Source organism: Sardina pilchardus, chromosome 18, assembly GCF_963854185.1.
Source record: "Sardina pilchardus chromosome 18, fSarPil1.1, whole genome shotgun sequence".
Taxonomy (NCBI): Eukaryota; Metazoa; Chordata; class Actinopteri; order Clupeiformes; family Clupeidae; genus Sardina; species Sardina pilchardus.
The window spans coordinates 14,268,303-14,291,493 of record NC_085011.1 but is presented as its reverse complement, the minus strand read 5'-3'; the positions used below and the strand labels follow the sequence as shown (position 1 = coordinate 14,291,493).

Genomic DNA, 23,191 nt, shown 5'->3' with positions numbered 1-23,191 from the left:
TTTCTGACATGTTTGAAGGACCTTTTTCCTTTTATTCCGGTGTTTGAGGCTATGTTACAGCTGTCTGTGAAATGTGAGGTATGCTGCTGTGTGTGTGTGGCGTTAGAAAATAGGCTACCTGTCAAAACTCACTCGCAAGAGCTTACCGTCAGGACTGGAGTGCCGCAGATAGGCTAACTGCTGGATAAATGGGACATAATTCATGATTGAGGCTGACTCACTCGCAGGGGCGGTCAGGATGATGGGTTGTGCTTTCAGACAACTCGGGTGAGATCGCTCAGTAGCTCAGAATGAAGGACTGTTTCTGACATCGAAGGAAATCCTTGACCTTCTGAGTTACAGTATGTCATCTGTGTGCTTCACTGATGGAGCCTTCACCTCTCCCTTCCAAAACCTCATCATATGGTAAACAATAAAAAAATGAGTGCATTGCAATGGGTGCATTTCCCCTAAGAAATCAGTTCCAATGAAACAAGTAGCCTAATCTATATGATCTATCTGATGCTGTCTAATATATGGTATTATCTAAGATCTAACTTGGTTTGTCCATCTTGATGTTTTCTAATGATCTGGCTGAGGCTGATTTTCCTCTTAATCCTTTTGAGCCACTTTGAGTTCATAACATGAATGTGATCCAAAAACAAGCAGAGTAATATTTACATTCTCATATGAAACAAACACGTACAATATGCAGTAGGCCTATGCTATATTAAACAAGCACATTCTGTAGCTAACTAGCTCTTTATCAGTCCTTGAAGACAGACAGTACAGTGAGAATGTGACAGATGGGGTTAATTCAGACATTTTCATGCTACTGATCCTGTTCAAACACATATCTTTCACTTCATTAAGCTATAAGTCATAGCTTTCTTACTGTTAAAACCATTGCTCACTCACTGCTCAATCTCATCTTGCCACTGTCACAGGTACAGAGATATTGCTAAAACCATCTACATTAGAATACCGCTTTTCATAATCCTAGGGGAATAGTCTTTTTTTTTATAAGGAAATGTAATAGTCAGTCTTGTGTACTAACACTTGCCTTGCATATACAAACATATTTTCCACGTCTTCCAACCACTTAGTTGCATATAGCACAAAGTAACACATCTTTGTACTCTTTAAAGCTCAGAATAGGTTATGGCTAATGCTCTAGAATGTTTGGAAGCCGTTTTATTTACACGAACACAAAGAATGCTGATTTTCTGTCTTGTAGCCGCTGGTCCCTTGTGAAGTCAAGACAGGGCCAGAGAGGTTGGTTTGCTGTCAGCGCTGGTGTACAAGGCTTTCATGCCGTGAGACCAGGGCAGAAGTACTTGCACGCGGACGCTAATTGGAAGATTGGCACCAGCATGGTCGCACGGAACTTCTCTGTGTACCATTCCGCGGGAGTAGAGGGAGAGAAGCCGTTCTGTTTGATCGTGCTCGCTCGCCGACGGCCCAAGGCATGAGCTAATAGAAAATGTACGCCCATTTGGAAGCTTTTTTCCGTAGCCCATATTTAGTTCATTTTTCCTCTCGCCTTGCAAAAGATCTCTCACACCATGTGTTGCCGACTGTGTTAATCAGTAAACACAATTAGCATCATGTGAAAGCATTGTCTTGAATATAAAGTTATTGAATGAGGAGGTTCCTTGTCTACATTGTAAGATATTGATTTGTTTGCAAAGAATGAGGTTCCTTTCATAGTGCAGATGTAATCAGATATATGACAGCACCAACAGAGGGGAGTTGGTCATAATAGGGTTACAATATCTTAATTGCCCTAGTGAATTTTGGCCTTTCAAATGAAGCAAGACGTGTGTGTCTGTGTCTGTGTGTGTGTGTATGTGTGTGTGTGTGTGTGTGTGTGTGTGTGTGTGTATGTGTGTGGGTCCTTTTCCTTGAAGTGTGATCTGATACTTAAGGGAGTGAAGTGTTTTCGATAGAAACTACATGAATGATTGATAAAAGGAGCAGAGCTGTTTAAAATCATCCTGCTCCAAGGTTATCAATAATTCAAAGCATCTTCTATATTTTGGTGGCACATGAAATATCAGTCACAATTTCTAAATCTCAAGTTGATAATATCTGTCAGAGGAATTAGTGGTTTGTAGTGATATCTCCCCATTAAAAGAGTTGAATTTGCCCTTGGCAGGAGTTATTAGTTTTATGAAAGACATTACAGCACTTTTTCCCTTCTTCACCGTGAAAGAAAAGCATTAATTAAAGAAGAGAGGACCATCAGGAGTCCTTGTTTTCTAGTCTCGGGGAACGATCTCGGCATGAAACAAACACAGCTGTCGACAGCACCGTTATAATTAACATGGTTCCTCTCTGCTCCAAACCTTCCCAAGGAAAGTGACATGTCATATTTCCCCTTTTGATCCCGAGCGCCATGTCATTCCCTGAAAGGCAACGGCCATCGCTTTAGTGGGCTGCTCCCGCTGAGAGCTTTGGCCTGTGGCAACATGGTGACAGTTTGACCTTTTGCACGCGGCGGGATTGTAGTGGAAAGAGCTCCACAGTGGCCCAGTTGCGTTTTCCTGTGTTTGTTTTGTCCATTCGGGTAGTTAGCCTCAACCCAGTGAGATCAAACAGCTGCGCTTGTCCAGCGGAAGCGGTCACTCCACAGGCCGCAGACCGACGGGTTTGTCTGTCCGCAGATTGTCCACTGCATCCTCAGAGATGGATGTTACTAGTGCTCTGTGTACATTTACATGTGTTCATTTAGCAGACACTGTTGTCCAAAGGGACTTACAAGGGATTACTGTACGTTGTCCCCGGAGGGCTAAAGTGACATTAGTTAAAGTGGATAGTTTATACTCAAGTGAACTTGCAACAGTATATTTAGTTCAAGCGTTCACACTAGCTCAGCTCCTTAACCACGACACTACCACCGTCCATAGCTCCCTCCGCCTCGTCCAAGTCTGGTTACTGGTCAAAAGATAGGTTGAGAGCCATCCACCAGCCCACACCAGTCAGCTGGGAAAACAGGGAATGTCAGGGCGGGCAGACGAGCCTTTGTCATCGTAATGTCCGCGGCTGCCTCGGGGTGGCTTTCTCAGCATTCTTTCGGACGAGCGCGGCCGGCCACTGCAGGCCCTTCTCTCGCCAGGCGAAATGGCCGTCAGACTCTGGTGTAGTGAGGCACACCCGCGCCGACTTTGTGTGTTCCACTAACAGCCTGGATTTTCATGTCAGGTCTGCGGGGATATGTCGTGCGTGTCTGTCAGCTGAAGCCAGAGTGAAGCCAAGGCGATCTGGCACGCATGGTTATGCCGTGCCGGCTCGGAGGCAGCCTAGGGGGACCTGCCTGCCATCTTCCTTGAGAAGGTGCAGTCACAGAAGACTGTGTTCACCGCCTCCTGTTTTTTATCCCATCTCTCTCTCTCTCTCTCTCTCTCTCTCTCTCTCTCTCTCTCTCTCTCTCCATGCTGCAGACATGAACATGATTACACATCTTGGTGTGTGCTGGAGCATTTCACCAGGCTAGTGGTTTCCTATTAAGTGCAGAAAGGTAGCTACATGACGTTTTTGACAGTGTCCAAGTCGCTGTTAACATTCTGGAACATTCAAGTGGGCAGTTTGCCTTGACTGGTGATGTGTGGACTGGCCAGTCATGAGGAGCGGCTAACATGACAGAGACCGTCTGAGGCCCATCTCATTTGCACTCTGATGGGAGGATTTATGGATTTCTTGTTATTATTAGAGATGAACAAGAAAGTTCTGCTTGTTTTTGTGTCATTTTGTGTCTTTGGTGAAGGTTGATGGCACAGTCACAGTAAATCAAATTTCATGAACAAGACAAGAATAAGCTACTTCAGCTTTTAATTTGTGTTGTGATTTTATTGGTGTACCACATCCGAATGATTGTGTGTGTGTGTGTGTGTGTGTGTGTGTGTGTGTGTGTGTGTGTGTGTGTGGTGTTCTGACTTCCTGGTTGCTGGGTATATTATCATCCCTGAGATCAGCCAAGCTTACCAGCGAGCTGAAATATGGCATGTCACTCTCTTGTGTCAACAACTAATATTTACATAATCCTCCCCCTGCCTTTTGCTGCTTTCATAACATGAGCATCTCTGTGCCCCGTGCTTAGATTAGACTGAACATGGATAATGGCACTAAAGCATTTGTCATAAACTAGATCTGGAGTCTGTGGGGTTGACCTTTGGAATGACACTACCAAATGCATGGTGCCACATGCTACCAATGGGAAGTGTGCATCTGCAGAAAAGGCTGGCCTGTTTCCAGCCCAACTCTAACCCCTGCTAGAATGAGCAGTCCAGGCATCGCTGTGGTCTAGCAAAGAGAGCTGGAGGTGCCAAGAGTGGTTACCCAGAACACACTGGTGCACAGCTTGTGCCCCTATACTTCAGTCTGTTTTATTTCAGCAACTTTTCTGTTTCAGCTGTTTGAATTATGCCTGTGTGTGTGTGTGTGTGTGTGTTTAATCTGTGGGTACTGGACACAGTAACTGTGTACTCTGTTGAAATTTAGTTAATGTTGAGTGATTGCATCTCAGTTTTCCACTTGTGTACGGGAAACGAGCTCTCATTTTCCAGACAGCCATTATAAAACAGGTCCTCTGTGGCCATGCAGTAGCTGCACGACAGGGTGCTCCCAGGGCTGTTGACTTATCTGGGCCCACTTAGTTCACCTATAGACATACACAGGCATATGCACTACACACACACACACACACACACACACACACACACACACACACACACACACACACACACACACACACACACACACACACACACACACACTCTCTCTCTCTCTCTCTCTCTCTCCCCTTCCTCTCTCTCCACCTCTCTCTCTCTTTCTTCTCTCTCTCTCCACCTCTCTCTCTCTCTCACACACACACACACACACAGAGAGAGAATCTTTTAAATTCAGAGCAGAGATCTGCCTGAAAGGGCTGCCATGGCTGGGGTTATTAAGAGGAGCAGTGGTTGGTAGTGATAAGCACAGTTTGCTTATTGCATGGCACAAGTGTTCAGGGCAGAGGATTATTGCCACTTGTGTATATTTCTGCTGATGCTTTTTTTATCCCCTTCAGTCAGATGGTGTGCATTAGAATAACTTGGCTGATGCAGACGAGTTGGGCTTGTGCCCTTACCTGCATACAAAGCAAAAATCCTCTCCTTCCTTCCTTCTCTCACCCCTTTTACCACCTCTGCTTTGCACACACACCGTTCACTAAAGCTGGCACACACACACACAGTACACACACACACACAAAGTACACACACACACACACACACACACACACACACACACACATACACACACACACACACACACACACACACACACCACACACAGTACACACACACACACACACACACACACACACACACACACACACACACACACACACCTCGTAACACAAAGGCATGTTTTGAAAATATAGAATGTAACGTTCCTATGTGGATCTTCCTGAAAAGATTCTCGTTCCACAAAGGCCACAACATGTTTTCCTCTGAGGAGAGAAAAAGAGAGAGAGAGACATGTATGAAATGGCTGGCTCTGGTCCAGGCGTGCACACACACACACACACACACACCTCACCCCCTGCTGAAGCTGCCCATTATGAGTCTGACTCCGCACAGCCCACCTCTCAACGGAAGCATCTCAGATGCACATAAAAGCACCTCCAGCACCCCCTCCCTCCCCTCCCTTCCCCCCCTCCCTTCCCCCCCTCCCTCTCTCCGTAGCCATCGCTGCCTGCTCTCAGTGTGGTAGCTATCGCTCCTCCAGCTGTTATTTACATAAATGATAAACAGAGCGAATGGCGGGACTGGCGGCGTAATCCACTTCCAGTGTCATTAGAGAGGAGAGGAGAAAAGGCTATTACTGCTTTGCTTCATCAGGGTGACTCACTTATGCCTTTTATGGAGGTAATGGAAACCTCTCTCATTAAGGTGCTTTTCTCTCTCTCTCTCTCTCCCTCTCTCTCTCTCTCTCTCTCTCTCCCTCTCTCCCTCGCTCTCTTCCCCTCCCTCCCTGGGTCCTCCTGCTGTGGAGCTGAGGAACATCTCCTCCCCTGTGTAATTGATCTTGTTGCTCCTCAGCGGTGGAGAGAGAGAGAGAGAGAGAGAGAGAGAGAGAGAGAGAGAGGGCCTGAAGCGCCGCCTGTTTTGCTGCATTCATTTTTCAGGCGGGCAGAAAGTGGCGCTGCCAGAGCGTGAGCTCGCCAAGCGCGAACGTGAAACGCAGCGCCCTCACCTCCCACAGCTGCCGCGCCGCTGCGCCAACCACCCGCCCGCCCGCCCGCCCGCCGTAGCATCTGTATCTTCTTACGCGCTTTGATATCAGGCAGATTACAGCGGCCCTAAATAATGCACAGCCGCCTGCCGGTGGAAACGCATTCGGATTCACAACTCAATGGATTTTCGAAATCAAATACAGACAGTGGTAGTAGTACGTGTTCCACCGGCACTCGGGTATCAAAAAGTGGCAAACGTTTGGGATTGATGACGGCCGACGGTTAAAAAAAAAAAAAAAAAAGGGGGCACCGACCGGATCAAGCTTTCCCACGTTTCAGTGGGGCACACACAATGTCTGGCCCCTCTTGTCCATTTTTTGAGGGCCCGTGGCGTAGTAGTGGACTGATGGTTGGAATGGACTGATAGCATCTTAACTCTGCTGATTAATTCTCACACAAACACGGAGGGGTGATCTCAGAGGGCTCCGGTTTCCCCAGAGGATGACTTGTTTGTTTTGGGTGTGTGTCTTCTCCCTCCGGTTGGCAGAGGCAGTTGAAGCTGTAGTGTGCGTGCGTGCGTGCCTGCTTACGTGCATGCGTGCGTGCGTGCGTGCGTGCGTGCGTGCGTGCGTGCGTGCGTGCGTGCGTGCGTGCGTGCACATACATGTGCGTATCAGGCTGCAGTGCAAGCAGTCAGGTAGCTGTTGTCATATGTGTTGTGTAACGCTGAACTCGGTTGGCCATGTGGAAGCCTGGTCTCTGGCATGCTGCTGCAGCTGTGTCCCATCCTGTAGTGTGCTGTGCTGTGTCCCATCCTGTAGTGTGGGCTCAACATGCATCAACATGCATCACCCTCCGCGTCCTTATCCTGTGCCGCGTGCTCATCTTCATCTTCCTTATCCCTGCTAGCAGCAGCATCAGCTGCCTGCACTCCTGTTTCAAGAGCCCCTCTCCCTTCCAAGGATTAAGCTCCATTATTCAGCCCTGAGACCCAACACCGTCCTCCCACACACATTTACTCATGGATTCATCCTATCTCTTTCTTCCTTTGTATTTTTAATATTGTGCTGCGTGACAGGCTGAGATAATGGTATTGATTCCCTCCCTCCTCTCCTCTCCTCTCCTCTCCCCTCCTAAGCTACTGCTTGTATTGTGCATTATTGGAGCTCGTGTGGTGTCAGAGAGGGGGGGGGGGAGGAAAAAGAGAGGAGAGGAGAAGGAAAAACAAGATTCCACGCACATGACCGGGCCATAGGCGTGAGCTCTCTAATTAACTTTTGTTTGCCTCTTCTCATCGGGTCGTGATTTGTCTTAAACGCGCCGGCCGGGGCTTCGCTTTGGAGAGCACTGACGGCGAACGCTGTAATGCAACTGACCTTTCTGAAGCGTTGACTGATGAGGTATCGGTCGGCGGGAAAATTAGATATTTCCAGTGCTGCCTCTGACAGCTTTTACAAATGAACGCATCAGGCAGCGTGATTCCCCCAAGACGGCGCTGGGCTCGCTGCAGAGGGGTTGAGCTGTGGGCAAGCTGTCATCAACACTCTCTCTCCCTTAATAAGAAAACATGTCCTCTCCCTTCTTTCTCTCGGAGCTTTCTCTCCCCCCCCCCCCCCCCCCCCGCTCTTTTTCTCTCATGGCCGATTGACACCGTGGAGAGATTGGGCCGGGAGAGACGAGGCGGGTTTATGGAGAGGCCAGCGCTCTCTACCTCTGTCCTTCTCCTCGTGTGTAACGGAGAGTTGAGACGGAGCCGGCGGCGACCACCTTCATTGCTTTTGCCCTTGGCGCGACCTCTGACACTCTTCTCGGCGAGCGCTATTCACGAAGAGGTCTGGTTCAGTGAACACACGAGGGGAAGGAACGCCACACCGGTCTTTTCCGATGGCTGTGTGTGGCTTTGTTTGCAGAAGATGGTAACCAGCACGTTGAGACCGAGGGCGGCTTTTCCACAGACTCAAGTGTAAGATGCACGTAGTGTGACTACCTGTTTAAAGGGTGTCGGAATGTTCTAGGTAATAATCAGTGTAACACTTTAGTGTTGTGATGCTATTGGTTTTGTTGAATTGTTTTTGTGTTATCCAATAGTTAAACATACATGTGTTGATAAAAAGGTGTCATAGCACTGGATTACTGGAAGCAAATGAATCATTAATCAGGACGCTGGGGAAGTATGCTCAGCATGAAGCAAATCACCTGCATTAGCATAGCAAAATGCTGCATAATTAGCTTTTTACTGCTGTGCTGATGGGCTGTGAGGAACAGCCCTGTTTTAATTATGTCTATGATAAACAGCCACCAAGTGAAAGCTGAGCTGAAGAGGGGACACAGCAAGGCCAAGAGGAAGTCTTAACATGCTCTGCCCTTCAACGTTTTCTTTTTTTTTCCTCCTTCAAGATTTCCCATTTAAAGATTGTCTAATAGATCAATTTGTGTTTGGTCAAGTACTTCTTGTGATTCTGTTTACAATCACAAGAAGGACAAATTGCCTGACAGTCAACTGAAACCGAAACAGAGGCCAAATTTATGACTGAGCTGCCCTGGCGGTACTGCAGCTTGTTTCACCGTGTAGTGCCCCAGAGCTTTCACTTGAGAATTTACATTGTAAGTGCTAACCCATCAATGGTTTGCCTGGGAGCCGTGATTAGGCCCTCTTCCCTTACCTGGGTAAAACAGGTGTGTGTTGCTGTCACTTCAGCCACTTAACACTGTTATCACAAGTCTTCTTTTCAAAGGCATTCTTCTCTTATCTCTCCTATTGCGCACAGTTCCCCTCAGCAGTGCTGAAAGCACATGTTTTTTTTTTTCTGCCAGGTGCCTTTGGAGATCTTATCTCAAATATCCAAACAAAGAGAAACAACATGATATCATAGGTAGTGGAATAGAGATGAATGGAATAAAATCCACAGGACTATTTGTGGAGAAAAAAATGTGCTCCCCATACATTTTACAATTATTGTATTGGGGTGTGCTAAACTCATCTAAGTGTGATAATGCAGCTAGCTATTACACATTTCTTCATAATGCCTTGTTTGAGATGATCTTATCTTCTCCACTCGTCTTTGCCTGCTGAATTGTGCATCTCTCACTCACTGCCTGTGAAAAAGGGGGTTCCTCAAGGGCCTCCTTCTTCAGATCTGAAAGTCATTTTCTTGATTGGCAACATGGTAATGGAGAAGGAAAGTGCAAAACTGAGCGAAGTGTCTCAACAAAAGCTGCATTATTTAGCTGTCGTGTGGATAGGAGAGAGAGAGAGCGAGGGCTCGAGAGTGCACTCTGCTCCAACTCCGGGTTGCACGATTTCGTGCGCTCAAGACTGGCGCTTGATTGGTCTGGAGCAGGTCCCATGTGTGACTGCAGACCAGACCAGACGGCCTCTCTTGCCAGTGGAATAAAATGTGCGCCGTCGTCCTCATGGTGCAAATATCCGGAGGAATTTTTTTTTGCACCTAACCTCTTGTAAGGGGAAACTATCCCGAGCATTTTCATTTGGGGTATTTGTGCTGATGATCTCATGTGCTCCAGCAGCAGCAGCAGCAGCAGCAGCAGCAGCAGCAGGAGACAGCATGTGTGTGGCTCAACACTTGACCTGTTTGTTTATGAAATCGTATTCCTCTGCTAATTTCCTCCCGATAAGCATCTGACGGCTCGTCGCGGAGCTCTTTATCTTGGGACTGGGGGAAAATGGCTCCTTTAGTGGGAGAATTGATTTTTTTCTCCCCCCTGCAGAAGGCCGCCTCACACACCACATCTCTTTAAAGGCTCCCATTTGAAATTGCACCCAATTTGAGCGGGAATGTCTTTGTGCATGCACATGGATCCTTTATGGCTTTTTGCCACCAGGCTTCTTCTAGTCCTGCTTAGTACCTGCTGTGCAAAGAAAGACACCTTTCACCTTATCATTAAGCCTGTGGCATGATGAGCGGCCTGCACTGCTGAATCAGCTGGTTCTCCTCAGGTGATCAAGGGTCCGTTTTGGAGCGGGAGGCGGAGATGTAGAGATGAGCATTAGAACAGTAATTTCCCGCATTAAAAGCCGCATTGTGTATAAGCCGCAGGACAGTGTTTTATACAAGTTAAAAGAAGCAAAACCATATTAACACCATACTAACTGCCCCCCTGTATTAACCTCATAGCCGAAGAAATTTAGCAAAATCAATGTAAAAGCCGCGGCTAATAGTCGGGAAATTACGGGTATTGTGCTCACCCCTAGCGAGAGTAGCAAATCATAATGTAAAATTAGCCTCTTTCTCTCAGGTGTCCTTTCTTTCTTAACAGCAGTATAATGTCCGCAGAACAAGAAATTCAAGAGACAAAATAAAATTACGGTAGTCTGATCACTGGGAGCCCTCTTGTGATATCACAGGAGCTACAGTATGAGGGAGCAGGGGCCTTCCCTCGGATCTGTCACGGTGACGAAATGTTTAGTGGGCTGCAGAATGATCCCCGAAAGGTTTGTGTTTGCCAACATACAGACTAAAATGTCAACTGGTCCGTGATGGCTTATCTGGCGGAGAAGAGGAGCACTTCACGCAGGGCTTGAGAAAAGCATTCTGAGCGCTCGCCGGTCGCTGCAGTTGCTGTAGATCTGGATGGATGTGGTGTCAGACACGTGGACGAGTCCTCTGAAATGCATCCTCCATGAGACAGCCCCCCGTCTGACTGACTGTGGAGGAGACTCCAGCAGACACTTTGACTCCGCAGCAGCCACACGTAGCGTAGGCGACTATCAGCTCACACAGTCACGGATGAGAAGGAAATTAGCCTTGTTTAACACGATTAATTTCTTGGAGGATTTTTTTGTGTGTTTTTTTTTTGTTGTTGAATCGCGCCAGTTCAATTCATTCCTCTACTACTGGGTGATGGAAGGGAAAGTTTTGTGGATGTCCCCACATTCACCCATCAAAGCACCTAGTGGAAAAAAGCAAGCTATTTTCTTTACTGGGAACGGCTTAGTGGCAGCCAAGAGCTGGTGGAAGTGGTGTCTTTGTTCTTTTTTTCTCCAGCTTTCCTCACAAAACTCAATTGGAGATCTGCTCTGAATTTTCCAGTACATTTATTTCCCCATGAATGTTTGCATATTCCAGTGATTGCTTTCTAGCAGGTTCAAATATGCAGAAATGGCAATATCCTCCTCTCTTGGAAGTAGCCTATTTTACATTTCGTAATTATTTTTCCAGGAAATGGTCAATTCTTCCACTTGCATAAATAGTAAAATAGCTTCACAGAAATATTTTGAAAGCCAGACATCCTGATTAACCATCTGATATACGATTGCAGTTGTTCAATTTGAAGTCTCATTTAATAGCGTCTACAAATATTAATTTGCTAATCTAAGCAGACATTTTTTATGAGAATCCTTGTGCTTGTTCAAGCCCCAGCTTGTGTGAAATCTGATGACAGTAGTTACCAGGCCCGCCGCTTGTGGGCTACAGCTCGGACATGTCTTAATTCAGTCACGGAGGACATTTGGTAAAGTGAATAAAACGAGAGCAATCCCTGGAGCGTGGTGTCGTCTCGTGGTCTCCCACATGTGAGGACGCTGGCCGGACGCCAAGCGGCTCGCGCACACCACCGTCCGTAACATGACTGGGTGCTGGGAAAGTGCGAGATGGTCTGCTCGCTGACCGTCCACTAAACACCCTCCCATGCCCCGGCCCCGGCCCGCTGCGGCTCCCACGCTCGACGCCTTTCGGACCCCAGATTCATTTCCTTCCCAGGGAGTCGGCCATTCAATCCAGTTAACGGCCATTGGAGAAGCGCTTGCTGTTGAGGGGTTCGTCATTATCACCTGGAGCTCCTCCTGATATGATGCATTAATAGCTGACCTTCTCCGTGCAGAGCGGCAGGACCAGCAGCTCCGCGGTCCACACACACTCACACACTCACACACCCAGAGACTTCACTCTGCCATCACTGGCCAGGGTTAATAATAGGCCCTTAATAGGCTTACCTGTCAATGTGCCATGAGTTGTGAACTCATAAATCAGATTTGCCTGTGTGACATGAAGAGCCATACATGTTTATGTCACTTGCACAATTACATAAAGTGTCGCCCACACCCTTAGTCCCCCTCCCCACCCCCCCCCACACACACACTCTTTATCCCCCCCTCCTCATCCGCGTCCTTACCTGGCAGTGAACTGTGAAGGAGCTTACCGAGGCGTTGAGGAATTGTATCATATTAAACTGCTGTGTGTAATGAGTTTTGGAGCGGGAGCGACACAGTGTGATAACCTCTGTGGAAGGACACTGTCTGAGCTCTCTGGAGGAGCAGCATGGCAGCCCCGGGGGTGGTGGGAGGGGGGGGGGGGGTGGAGGCGTGGGGTGGTGTGTGTTGTGGGGTAGGGTGGGTGGCAGGGCAAGCGTCGGTCTGCATCGGTTGGCTCTGTCAGGGCAGCTGGCTTGAGTTACAGCCCTTCCTGTTTGATGTGACTGCAGTCACCTGTTCAGCGTCACAAACAAAAAAACAGCTCTTTGGAGCAGAGCTGCACTAAAAAACATCCCAGTCATGACTGCGCTATGTGAGAGACTAAACCCCCCCATGGCCCAAGCACTATGTACCAGTCAGAGAGGAACCTAACGCCTGTGTCGTGTCTCTTGTCTGTCCACAGGTGCGGCGGACGCTGGCTAAAGCAGAGTGGACAGAGGGACTGTCCCTGCGGCCTACATGAAGGAAAGGGAGGGGGAGGGGGGGGCCGGTGACCACAGCTCAGACCTTCCCCACTCACAGGTGAGCAGCAGCGTTGAAACAACATTATGGGATATATTCACATGGTTGAATTCATTTAGGAATCATCTACATGTTGTTAGAATATAGCAGGTTGCAGTTAAGCATTGAAGGCTTATAGCTAAAAGTGCTTTATGCTTCATCTGCACGACTGCCATGCAACTAGCTTTAGCTAAGACGGCTCTTTGCTCTTTTTTCTAAGTATGTGATCCCAGGGATCTTAAGATGTTTTCCTCACTTTGATTGCTGGTGTTAACTATATATAACATATGTGGTCCATCCTCACACTCCTAGTTCCTGGAGAAAAAGCGGAGTTGTGGTACCAAATAGTCTGTGTCGTTGTGTTTGACTTTGTTTTACGGAGACTGTACATGTGTCTTTGTGTGTGTGTGTGTGTGTGTGTGTGTGTGTGTGTGTGTGTGTATGGTGGAGTGTGTAACCAACGTGGCATTAGTCCCACCTTATGGGCTAGCATGACATGCACACACAGCATGTTGCTTTCATTTGGACCACCTGGGGCACCGTGAGTAATAGAGTTGAGCTGAGGGCTCTGTTAGTGTTTATGTGCCGAGGTTCCCCCCCTCCCTCTCTTTCTCTCTCCCTCCCTCCCTCCCTCTCTCTCTCCCTCCCTCTCTCTCTCCCTCCCTCTTGTTCTCTGTGCTCTATCTGTCCTCTCCCTCCCCCACGCTGGTCTGTGCAGGGTTCTGCCCTGTGTCTGCCTCGGGCCCTCAGGGCTCCAGCACCTGCATAATGGAACAACAGAGGAAGGAAAGGGAAAAAAAGGAGTCAGATGACTGTGTCTTATGTTTCCTACTGCCAGTGTTTCTTGTCATTTAGACTTTCACAGAGAAAATATTTTTCTCCAAAATTGAGCGGGGCGTGTGTGTGTGTGTGTGCGCGCTATATTTTTTAATTCACTCGACGTTGTCAACGGCTGTCAATATTTGGCATGAAGCGGGGAGGAAAAAATTCTTTCAAATGGCCTCTCACACAGAGACACATGTGTGTAATGCAAAATCTATCACTCTTTCTTTTATTCTGTCAGGGGATTAAGAATTGGGGACAGCCGGAATGAAATAAATAAATAAAGTGTGGCGCGCGGTAGTGGGTAATCTCGCTTAGTGCAGTGTGAATGCTAAGCAGTGCTGCGGCCTGACAAACATCTGCCTGGCACACAGCTGAGGGGGGATAAACTAAAGCGATTAGTGTGCTAACGTCAGCCTGCTGGAGAGGGCCGAAACCGCCCGCCTGCACGCCTGCACGCCCGCCTGTTGTCCTGCTCCTGCCCCAGCTGCAGCTCCTCTCCCACCCACCCACACGCCCACCTGGACCAGCGACACGGCCAGCCAGAGGTTGGCCTCCCTCTCGGCAGCGCTGCAGCCTGGGCCGGGCCGGGGCCGAGCCGGACGCATACCAGCGTCCATCCTCACGTTTATATTAATTATTAGAAACCCATTATACCACTGCTTGGTAAAATTTCCTATTGTGATGCTGCACTATTTGGAACGTGCACTAAAAAACAAAATAATGCACTTAAATAATGCACTTAAACCAACCAAAATAAAGCACTTATCGAAGTGTAAAGGCCCGCGTCGTTGATGATCCCTTACTTAGCTCTGTGCTGCAGCAGGTAGAGGTGTGAATCTTCACTGGCCTCACGGTTCACTCAGTTTATAATTCAAAAGGTTAGATTATAAAACAATTCTTTCTGCATGACAAGGCATCATGCAGATTTGAGCTGTTCCTTTAAACAACTGCTTTTTTTTTTTTTTTTTAAGAGAGAGACATTATATAAAAAGCAGTCCTCCTTTATTAAAGATTAAGATTAAAGATTAAGATTATTATCTTTGTCTAAATGCTAGACATGCTGTACTAGTCTACTACTCCATTGTAAATACTTCTATTCAAATTAAATTGCTATCACAATGAAACAAAATGGACCTATAGGATACCTCAGTTACTGTTCTATAAAACAAAAATATAGAACAAAAAGCCCCCGGCTGCCTCATCTAAGAAAATTATTATTACATCACACGGTAATAAACAGGAAGTGATGTAGGTATTTACAGTAAATAAATACCTGTGATACCGATAGAAAGGGCCGCTGCTTGTACAGTATCTGGCTAATATCACACCACAGGGAGTGATGTGTAGGTAGGCTAGTGCTAAGATGCTACGCTTAAACAGCGGAGTCAGAAGGTGTTTGTCCATTGGGGGTGGGGTGGGCTGTGATCTAGCGGCAGGGTCAAACAGGCTAGTGCTAAGATGCTACGCTTAAACAGCGGAGTCAGAAGGTGTTTGTCCATGGGGGGGGGGGGGGGCCGTGATCTAGCGGCAGGGTCAAACAGGCTAGTGCTAAGATGCTACGCTTAAACAGCGGAGTCAGAAGGTGTTTGTCCATGGGGGGGGGGTGGGCTGTGATCTAGCGGCAGGGTCAAACGTGTGCTAAATAGCGTGCAGTGCAGCAGGAGCAACATGGAGCAGCCACAGATGCTTCCGGCAAGCTGTTGCACCAGCCACTGATCCTGACCACAGCGTTATTTGGAATAAGTGCAGCAGATTAATAGGCGTGTACCGTATATAATGAAACACCAATATTCATAATGGGGTAAGTGGAGTCTAAATGTGCCCTCCGCAGAGACACAGGTGCTGGAGAAGTGGAAAGATCTATTCTGCTGAGCTGCAAAGGCGGACTGCTTCCCCCCCGTGTCATAACAGGCTAAAGAGGCAGCATATTTCTACCTCTCTCTCTCTCTCTCTCTCCCTCTAGTTGTCCCCCTTGTCTTTCTCCCCCCTGATCTGTAAGCCATTTTACACCCCAGTAGACATCCTCGCAGACATGCAGTAGCCCACAGCGGTGCGCAAGACTGGGGTGCTGGAGGTCACCCAGTCAGCTGCAGAGTGCCGAGGCCGATGTGTCAGACACACGAGCGTGCTGATCAGACCCCTCAGCGTCTCCTCTCCGCTGCCCCATTTGCTCGGCGACCTTCACGCCGCACCAGCCTTTAGGAGGAGTCGTCACAATCAAATGGTCTCTCCTTTCTCATACCAATAGCATCGTCTCACTGGGCTTCCATATCCCAATGAGGCGGAATTGCTGTATTGGGACAAGCTAGCTAGCCTATATGGAAACCAGAGGCAAGTGTACCGTTTCCACTGTGTGTGTACTAGGGCTGCTGTTATGGATTCAGCTGACATATTTGTGCGTGCATTGCCAATGCGCGCACGTGCCAGAGAGCCCAGGGTGTAAGGGCTGAAAATGAGTTTGACAGCGAGGGTTTCTGGAAAGTTCTCTTTTGGCGGGCGCTTGTGTTGCGCGTGGCGCTCATGATAAAGAGAAGGTTGTCAGCACTTGCTGGATTAGCTCACGCCACAAGAATTAACATCACATTCAAGTTTTTTCCCTTTTTTTCCCCTCCGTGGATTTCAGGGGCGTTTGATTTATGTCCCCCCGCAGTGCCTACCCTCTAGAAAATACACTCTTCAGAAGCACGGAAGATGTTGGGCACAGCGCTGTTGTTTTTTTTTGGGGTGGGGGGGGGGGGCGTTCTTCCCTGAAGCAAGTGTCTTTTTTGTTATTGTATAACCAGAGTGTTTCTTGCCTTTGTTAGCTGTACGTTTTCCCCCCCTGTTCTATTTTTTGCCCCTGATGCTAAACTAGCGCATACAGTAACATGGGCATCTCACATGTTTCACTGCTGGACAGAATGCTGTCATTTCTTTTTCTGGGGCATGAAAAGAGGAGCGCGCTCCGCTCAAGTGACAGTGTGTGCTCTGTGTTCCTCTGGTTGTCCTTAAGCTCACTCGCTCCCACGGGGAGAGCGGGGGGGCCTGTGTCCTTTCTGAGCTGCCGGAGAGAGTGCCACCCACGGTGCGCGGAAGAGTTTGTTTAGAGGGGGTCGAAGTGTGAAGCCGGTCGTCCAGGGACTCTGGCTGGCCGGATGGCCAGTTACGAAACAGCACGGGGTGCTGGGGCCTTTTTTTTTTACTGGGCCAGTAGACAGCTTGGCTCTCCAGCATTCAAAGCCCTGGCCATATCTTCTGCTCGGTTATTAGTGCTGAAAAAGACTCGGGGCTCCTCCTGTATTTCCATGTACTCAGTTACGTTATTCCCTCGGGGCTATTCGAAGCTGCCATTTGTTGATTAAACCATCAGTAGTAGTCTGTTTTATTTATTGTATTAATGGGGACAAAAACGATCTCTTCATGTTACAGCATTACCATGTCATGTGTTCCTTGAAGTGGCTTTCAGTGCTGATGTGATGAATCAGATCTGCCCTGGACGACGCGCGTCGTGTTGTTCTCTCTGATGGCCAGATCGAGCCCTACGCCGGAGAAGTGCGGGTGCCTTATTAGTTGTTGAGCTGAAGGAATGCTTTCCTCAGGCCTATCACTCAGTGGGAAAATAACATTTGAACCTTGAAATGAACATAACTGCCTGCCATCGCTGACATGCTCCATGATTACAGAAGATGTTTTCTCCTGGCCTGTCAGGCCGGCCTGATGAATGACTGTAATATACTCGGCATCAGGAGTGGACACATTCATTAATGGGCCTCCATAATTTGAACGATACACTTCGAATGCCACGGCAGCACAAGAGGCTGATTGTCTCTCTGAATGATTTAATCTTGCTATGTTGTGCTCCCTTATTCATGTCAGCAAACAGCAAAACAATGCACTCATTTGAATAATATCGCAAATGGTGTGGTTACGGGCGGTCACAGACTCCTGAGCATGAATGGAGCCAGCTCACAGAGCGCAGAGAGACCACGGGCTGCCCCCACTGAGCCTGTGTCTGTAGAATCACACACAGCACACTGTACACAAGGCATATTTTGGTTGGTAGCCATATCGAGCCGTACAGTATGCCATACAGACTTAATGACTAGAAACAGCATTGTGAGAAAGATGCCGGAGAAAAAAGACAGATGGCTCTAATAGAAAAAGATCTGGCACTACAAAAACTTTTGCATGGCATTGTTGTCAGCAACAGACCCTCTGAACTTTGCACATTTCTTGCCAATTATGTTTCGGTATGTTAATGCATTACTCTCGTTCCGAGAATGTGTAATACTCTCTTGAAGGGAGGTGGGTGACCGTAAGCATTAAAATGGACGAGTGCCATCTCACTTTTATTTTGTCTCTTGAATTTCTTGTTCTGCGGACATTATACTGCTGTTAAGAGAGAAAGGACACCTGAGCCAAGGGTGGCAGAGAGAAAGAGGCTAATTTTACATTATGATTTGCTACTCTCGCTAGGGGTGGGCACAATAGTCGGAAAAAACGGTTTGAGACTACTCTATACAAATTTTTATATGCCTATTGAGTTATTCTATGATGCATGAAATGATGGTAGAAGTTGTGCTACCTCAGTAGCATAGCATAACGTGGTAGTATGCTGTCATGGTACTCTGGCAAATGTTATGTTACCATTTCACATTATTTTGTTTTATTTTATATTAATTTCTGATTCAGTTCTACAGTAATTGTTTTAATATTTATTGGATCCGCACCTTGCTATTTTAATTCAACGATTCAGCTCTATGTCCCCTCGCCCACTGCTGTCCACTGATAAGAGTCTGCTATGTCGATCTTCCATCAACAGTGAAGAGGTCACTGTTAAGACTCTTTTCTTTTGTGAGTCTGTGCTGGTGGAATGATTTACCTAATGCTGTTCTAATAAGCTTTGCGTCTTCAAAAAGCAGATAATTGTGTCTAAAGATTTTGAGTCGCGGTATGTTCATGGTTATTGTTATTATTGTGTTAAACTCTATTTAGTCTATGACTAATATTGGTCTTGTTAAAGCGATTTGATTTTCTCGCTTTGCACAAAAGCATCTGCTCAATACCATGAACACAAACATAAATATGAATGTGCGAGCTGAACCCTGTGCCATTGGTATTGTAATAGCCCTGTATTTGGGACATCAATTTCATTGTGGCGCAGCCTAATGCTTTGTGAAAGTCAATTACTAGTTTTCGCCAGCAAAAAAATGAGTTTGTATTCACTACAGGAACAAAACGAGCCGCCAGTTTTGAGTGGACTTTTTGATGGTCTCTTTTTCCTGAGGGCCTTATGGTCTGTTTGCGCTACTCTTTAAGTGAAGGTCTTGTGATCTATTTTAAAAGGTTTCGGTATTGGATGCTTTAAATAAACAAATGAACAAATGTGTGGCTTGTGATATATGAAAGTCTTTTCATCTTCGGTAACAAGGGCTAGAAAAGGGCTATAAAAACACGGAACGACCTTCTGTATGTCTCAATCGCAGATTGATGGATGCTCCGTAACATGTCAGTTTTCATTTATGGGTGGGAATTGTTCTTTTCTGCTCCTCTTCTGTTTCTCAACAAGGAAAATATGCAGCTCGTCTCTCTGCACTTTGTACTGCATGAAGCTATGAGCGACCAGACCAGCTTTACAACTCTTTATTTACTGCTCCTTCACTTTTTATGCATGATGGAGTGCAGGTGAGGCCTGCTCGCGTTGTACAGCCTCTGTTGATGAACTCCCATTTTAGTCTCATTTGACAGCGATCATCTTGATGCATTACATCCATGTCTGCTCGCAGCTCTGCCAATCATATATTCTCATTTGCGCCATTGAAAACTCGGCTTTTATGAATTCCATAAAGGCGTACAGATGTTCTGGGTGTTTTGTTTCGCCCTCCTTCAGATTTTTTTTTCTCTCTCCTTCTTTTTCGTTTGGCTCCGTGCGCACGAGGCTCCACACCTGCAGATGTTGCGCGTTAAAACCGCAGGCCCGCAGCTTTCTCGCCAGCCCTGGCGGGATCGTTGAAACAAAGCAATTAAGTAGCGTCTGCGCAGGATGATATTTTATGGAATCGGTAAAGGATGTGTGTGAATGCAGCGCGAAGAGGGAGGAATGCGGCGAGCGTTATAAAAGCAGCAGGGGAGTCCGGATTCTGAATGGAAATGATTTCATCAGAAGTGAGATTTCATCCAGGCTCTACACCCTCCAGAGGAGTGGGGAGACGAGGGAGGGGGGGAGGGAGGGAGGGGGCATGGAGAGGAATGTGAGGAGGGTTGGATTTAGGTCTGCATGTTCTCCTTAATGAACACAGACGGAACAGGGGGGGGAGTCGGGGGTGTCCTTAGCATTGTGTGTAATTAGCAGAAGAAGTCCCAAACTCACTGTTAAGTTGTGATTACTGCGAGGACGTATTCAGAGTGGAAGCAGATCTAGGGTGGGGGCAGGGAGGGAGGAAGAATGCCTCAGGGGGTCAGGAGTTGTCTGAGATCCTGAAATATGGGGATTCCAGAGCCTCTGGTCCCTTCATCTAAGGCCCTACTGGAGCTGTTATTTAAAGCGTTTCCTTTGAGTAGCATTTACGTTGATGAGCAGAGTACAGAGTGTTTGATTGTGGACTGGACTCTTTTTTTGGGGTCCTTTCAAGCAACAGTCACGGTTCAGAGAAAGTCTGAAAAGCCCGCACCAACTTCAGAGAATCTCTTTCACACACAAACCCCAGCGAGACCCCCCCCACCGAGGCTTTTTTCAGGCAGCGAGCTGCGCGCGGAGAGAGAGAGAGAGAGAGAGAGTTCCGCTCGGGAGGTTTGTTCCCTCCAGAGCCAGATACCAGAGAGTGAATTATTTGCAGTCCTCTGACCCCCCTAATTGAGAACGGCTGAGGTTGTCTCTGGGTTGCGTCGCGGTACGCCGTGGCGGGCCAACCCCATCCATCCTGCTCCCGCTCCACTCCTGACTGCTCGGCCCTCGGAAAACTGACCCCCGTGCCTGCTCTACAAAAGAAAGTCAAAGTATTTATGTCGAAGCGGGGAGCAGCAAGGGGAGCGAGAGAGAGAGGAGAGAGCGAGAGAGAGAGAGAGAGAGAGAGAGAGGGAGAGAGAGTGAGAGAGCGAGAGAGAGAAAGAATGAAAGGCAGGGGAAACATTTAGACAGCTGCACGTGTGGTGTCATGTAACCTCCTGTCTGTCAGAGAAGATATTTCGGTGGGGCCCGCAGGCTTCCGAGCGGCCCCGGCTCTGCCTTATCAGCGCCACTGACTGCACTGCGCCCTGTCGACGGAGAGGGGGCGGGGCCGGGCCGGGTCGGGGCCGGGTTCCGGAGCAGTGGTGGTGTTCCCTCTGCTCTGAGTGTGTGTGTGTGCCACGCTTAAAGGGCCCTACATAATGGGAGAGTTTACTCATCTGAAATCACTCGGAGCCCCTGGGCTTAATGGGAAAACAGAGTGGAATAACAATAAGGGTTGTCATATCACGGAGTGCTCCGCCATGATGGACTGTGTTATTTGATTAGCGGAGCCTTTCACTGCTCTTAGTCATGGCGCTTTCAGGCCTCCACTCTAATGATAAAATACTGTGTTGCTATGCAGGGGGAAAAACATTGAATATTTGACATTTAAACAACGCCTCAACCACACACTTTACAACCCACACGGCTAGGATCTGCCTTGCCGTTTGTCTTTGAAATGCTCACATCAGGGCATGTTTTGATGAATTGTGCTCTGTGCAAACATGTTTGCACTAGTCATTTCCTACGTCGAGAAAATATTTTCTCATGTCTTCTCAGACAGACACAAACATATTTTACAATGTAGACCGTGAATTTTTCATGTCACATAAAACCTCTCTGAGCAGTTGATATTCATCTCTCGCGCGTGGTGCAAGCCTTTAGAAATCACTGCAATCTTATGTGTTATGATTTTTTTCCCCTTTTTCGGTTTCCTGTTGACTAGCTCCTAACCCGCTGGGCTGTGACTATTGTGGCGGGGACGGGGATGTGGGTGTTTTTGTAACGATGTGGGCGCTCTCTCGGTTAACCCGCTCGCCTCAGCGCTATCGCCGAGTGAAACCTGACCCTCTGGCCGGGGCCCTGGCTGAGGCTGAGCTCACGGCGCAGCTGCACGGAGACCGGGCGCTCCGCGGGCGCACAAGCGAGCGAGCGAGCGAGCGAGGCGAGTGAGCTGCAAGGACACGCCAATATTTTCATTCCCCTCTTCAGGCATTTCCGAGTGCTAACAAAGGCAGAGGCGAGGTGATGAAACCGGGGAGGAAGCTGTTTTTCCAAAAGCATCGAATGATTTGGTGCGCGTGCACTCGTGACCTGTGCTAACAGGAGCTGTGTGCTACCGACATGGCCCTTTTTTGACACGCCGTGTTTGCCGCAATCCAATTTTCTGTGGTGTTTGTACAAACCTTTGTGCTGTGTTTTCGTGCTGAAGTCTGAATGCTCCTCGAATGACTGCTGATGAAAGCCAATGATTCCTTTCTCTCTTTTTTTTTTGATGATAAGATTGGTGTTTGTGCTCAGATTCACCGGCCTAATGGCTGCAGGCCACACTTTTTCTTTTTTTTTTGCCGTGTGTGTTATTGAGAATTGTGTGATGCACGGAGCATATGTTTTTAAACCCTGGTTCCAATTTTCCTTGGTGTTAAGCCAGCTCGCTCTGTCTGAGTGGGATCACTCTTGGCCGGGCGTTTTGGAAAGTTATATGCCACAGCTTGCAGCTCAGGTCACCATCTTGAAGAAGTGAGCACCCTCTGGGCACCGGAGCTCGTTTAGTGCCCCCCCTTTAAAGCGCTTTCCCGTCGTTAAAGGAGCCAAGTCCAGAGGAATGCCTGTCTCCTGGAAAGGAATCTCACTCATGATTTTTTTTTTTTTGGTTTAGTCCAGTCCAGTCCTCTCCCATTGACTGGCCCTCCCTTTTTTTTTTTTTTTTTTTCTAGCGGGATCGACACTGAGGGTCTTTGACAAATGGATGCCAATAAAGAGGGATTTGGCTCTGCAGACTAAACAGCACACACACGCACACACACACACACATGCACATGTACACACACACACACACTAAACAGCGCTGGTAATTGTTAGGTGCTCGTTTGCCTTTGCACGCAGCGAGAAGGGCCAGCATCCGCCGGTGCATTCTTCCTTGCCTGTGTCATGGCTGTTGATTTGTAACTTCCCCGGGCCGGCTTGCATGGCTGTGGCTGTCTGGTCCACTTGGCTGAGCTCTGGAAGCCATGCTGCAAGGCTGGCACTTGGCAGGCTCGGCTGTGTGCTGCTCTTCTTTGAGTCTGAATGAAAAGGCAGCCTTTTGAACTCGTCCAAGGCTACCGAGGCATTTACCAATCGGGAAGTTAAGCCATTAGAAATATGTGCCGTTCATCTCGAAATAGTGAAATTCCGTAATTACTAATCAAGCTGAAACAAGGTGACGGTAATTGAATATGAATGATAATAATCTCCCATAACAGTGATAACTTTGTTTTCCTCAGTTGCA

At 47.8% G+C, this 23,191-nt stretch overlaps 2 protein-coding genes across 5 annotated transcripts in view; both read left to right on the top strand.

The window, feature by feature from the left end:
- Positions 1 to 23,191, top strand: part of zmiz1a (zinc finger, MIZ-type containing 1a) — a 120,077-nt gene that overhangs the window by 12,853 nt on the left and 84,033 nt on the right. For all 4 annotated transcript variants that reach the window (XM_062520054.1, XM_062520056.1, XM_062520057.1 and 1 more), the window contains exon 2: positions 12,811 to 12,929. The gene's annotated coding sequence lies outside the window, so the exon portion shown is untranslated. The remainder of the gene's footprint in view (positions 1 to 12,810; positions 12,930 to 23,191) is intronic.
- rps24 (ribosomal protein S24) overlaps positions 1 to 23,191 on the top strand; it is a 102,514-nt gene that overhangs the window by 52,295 nt on the left and 27,028 nt on the right. The gene's annotated exons all lie outside the window — the stretch shown is intronic.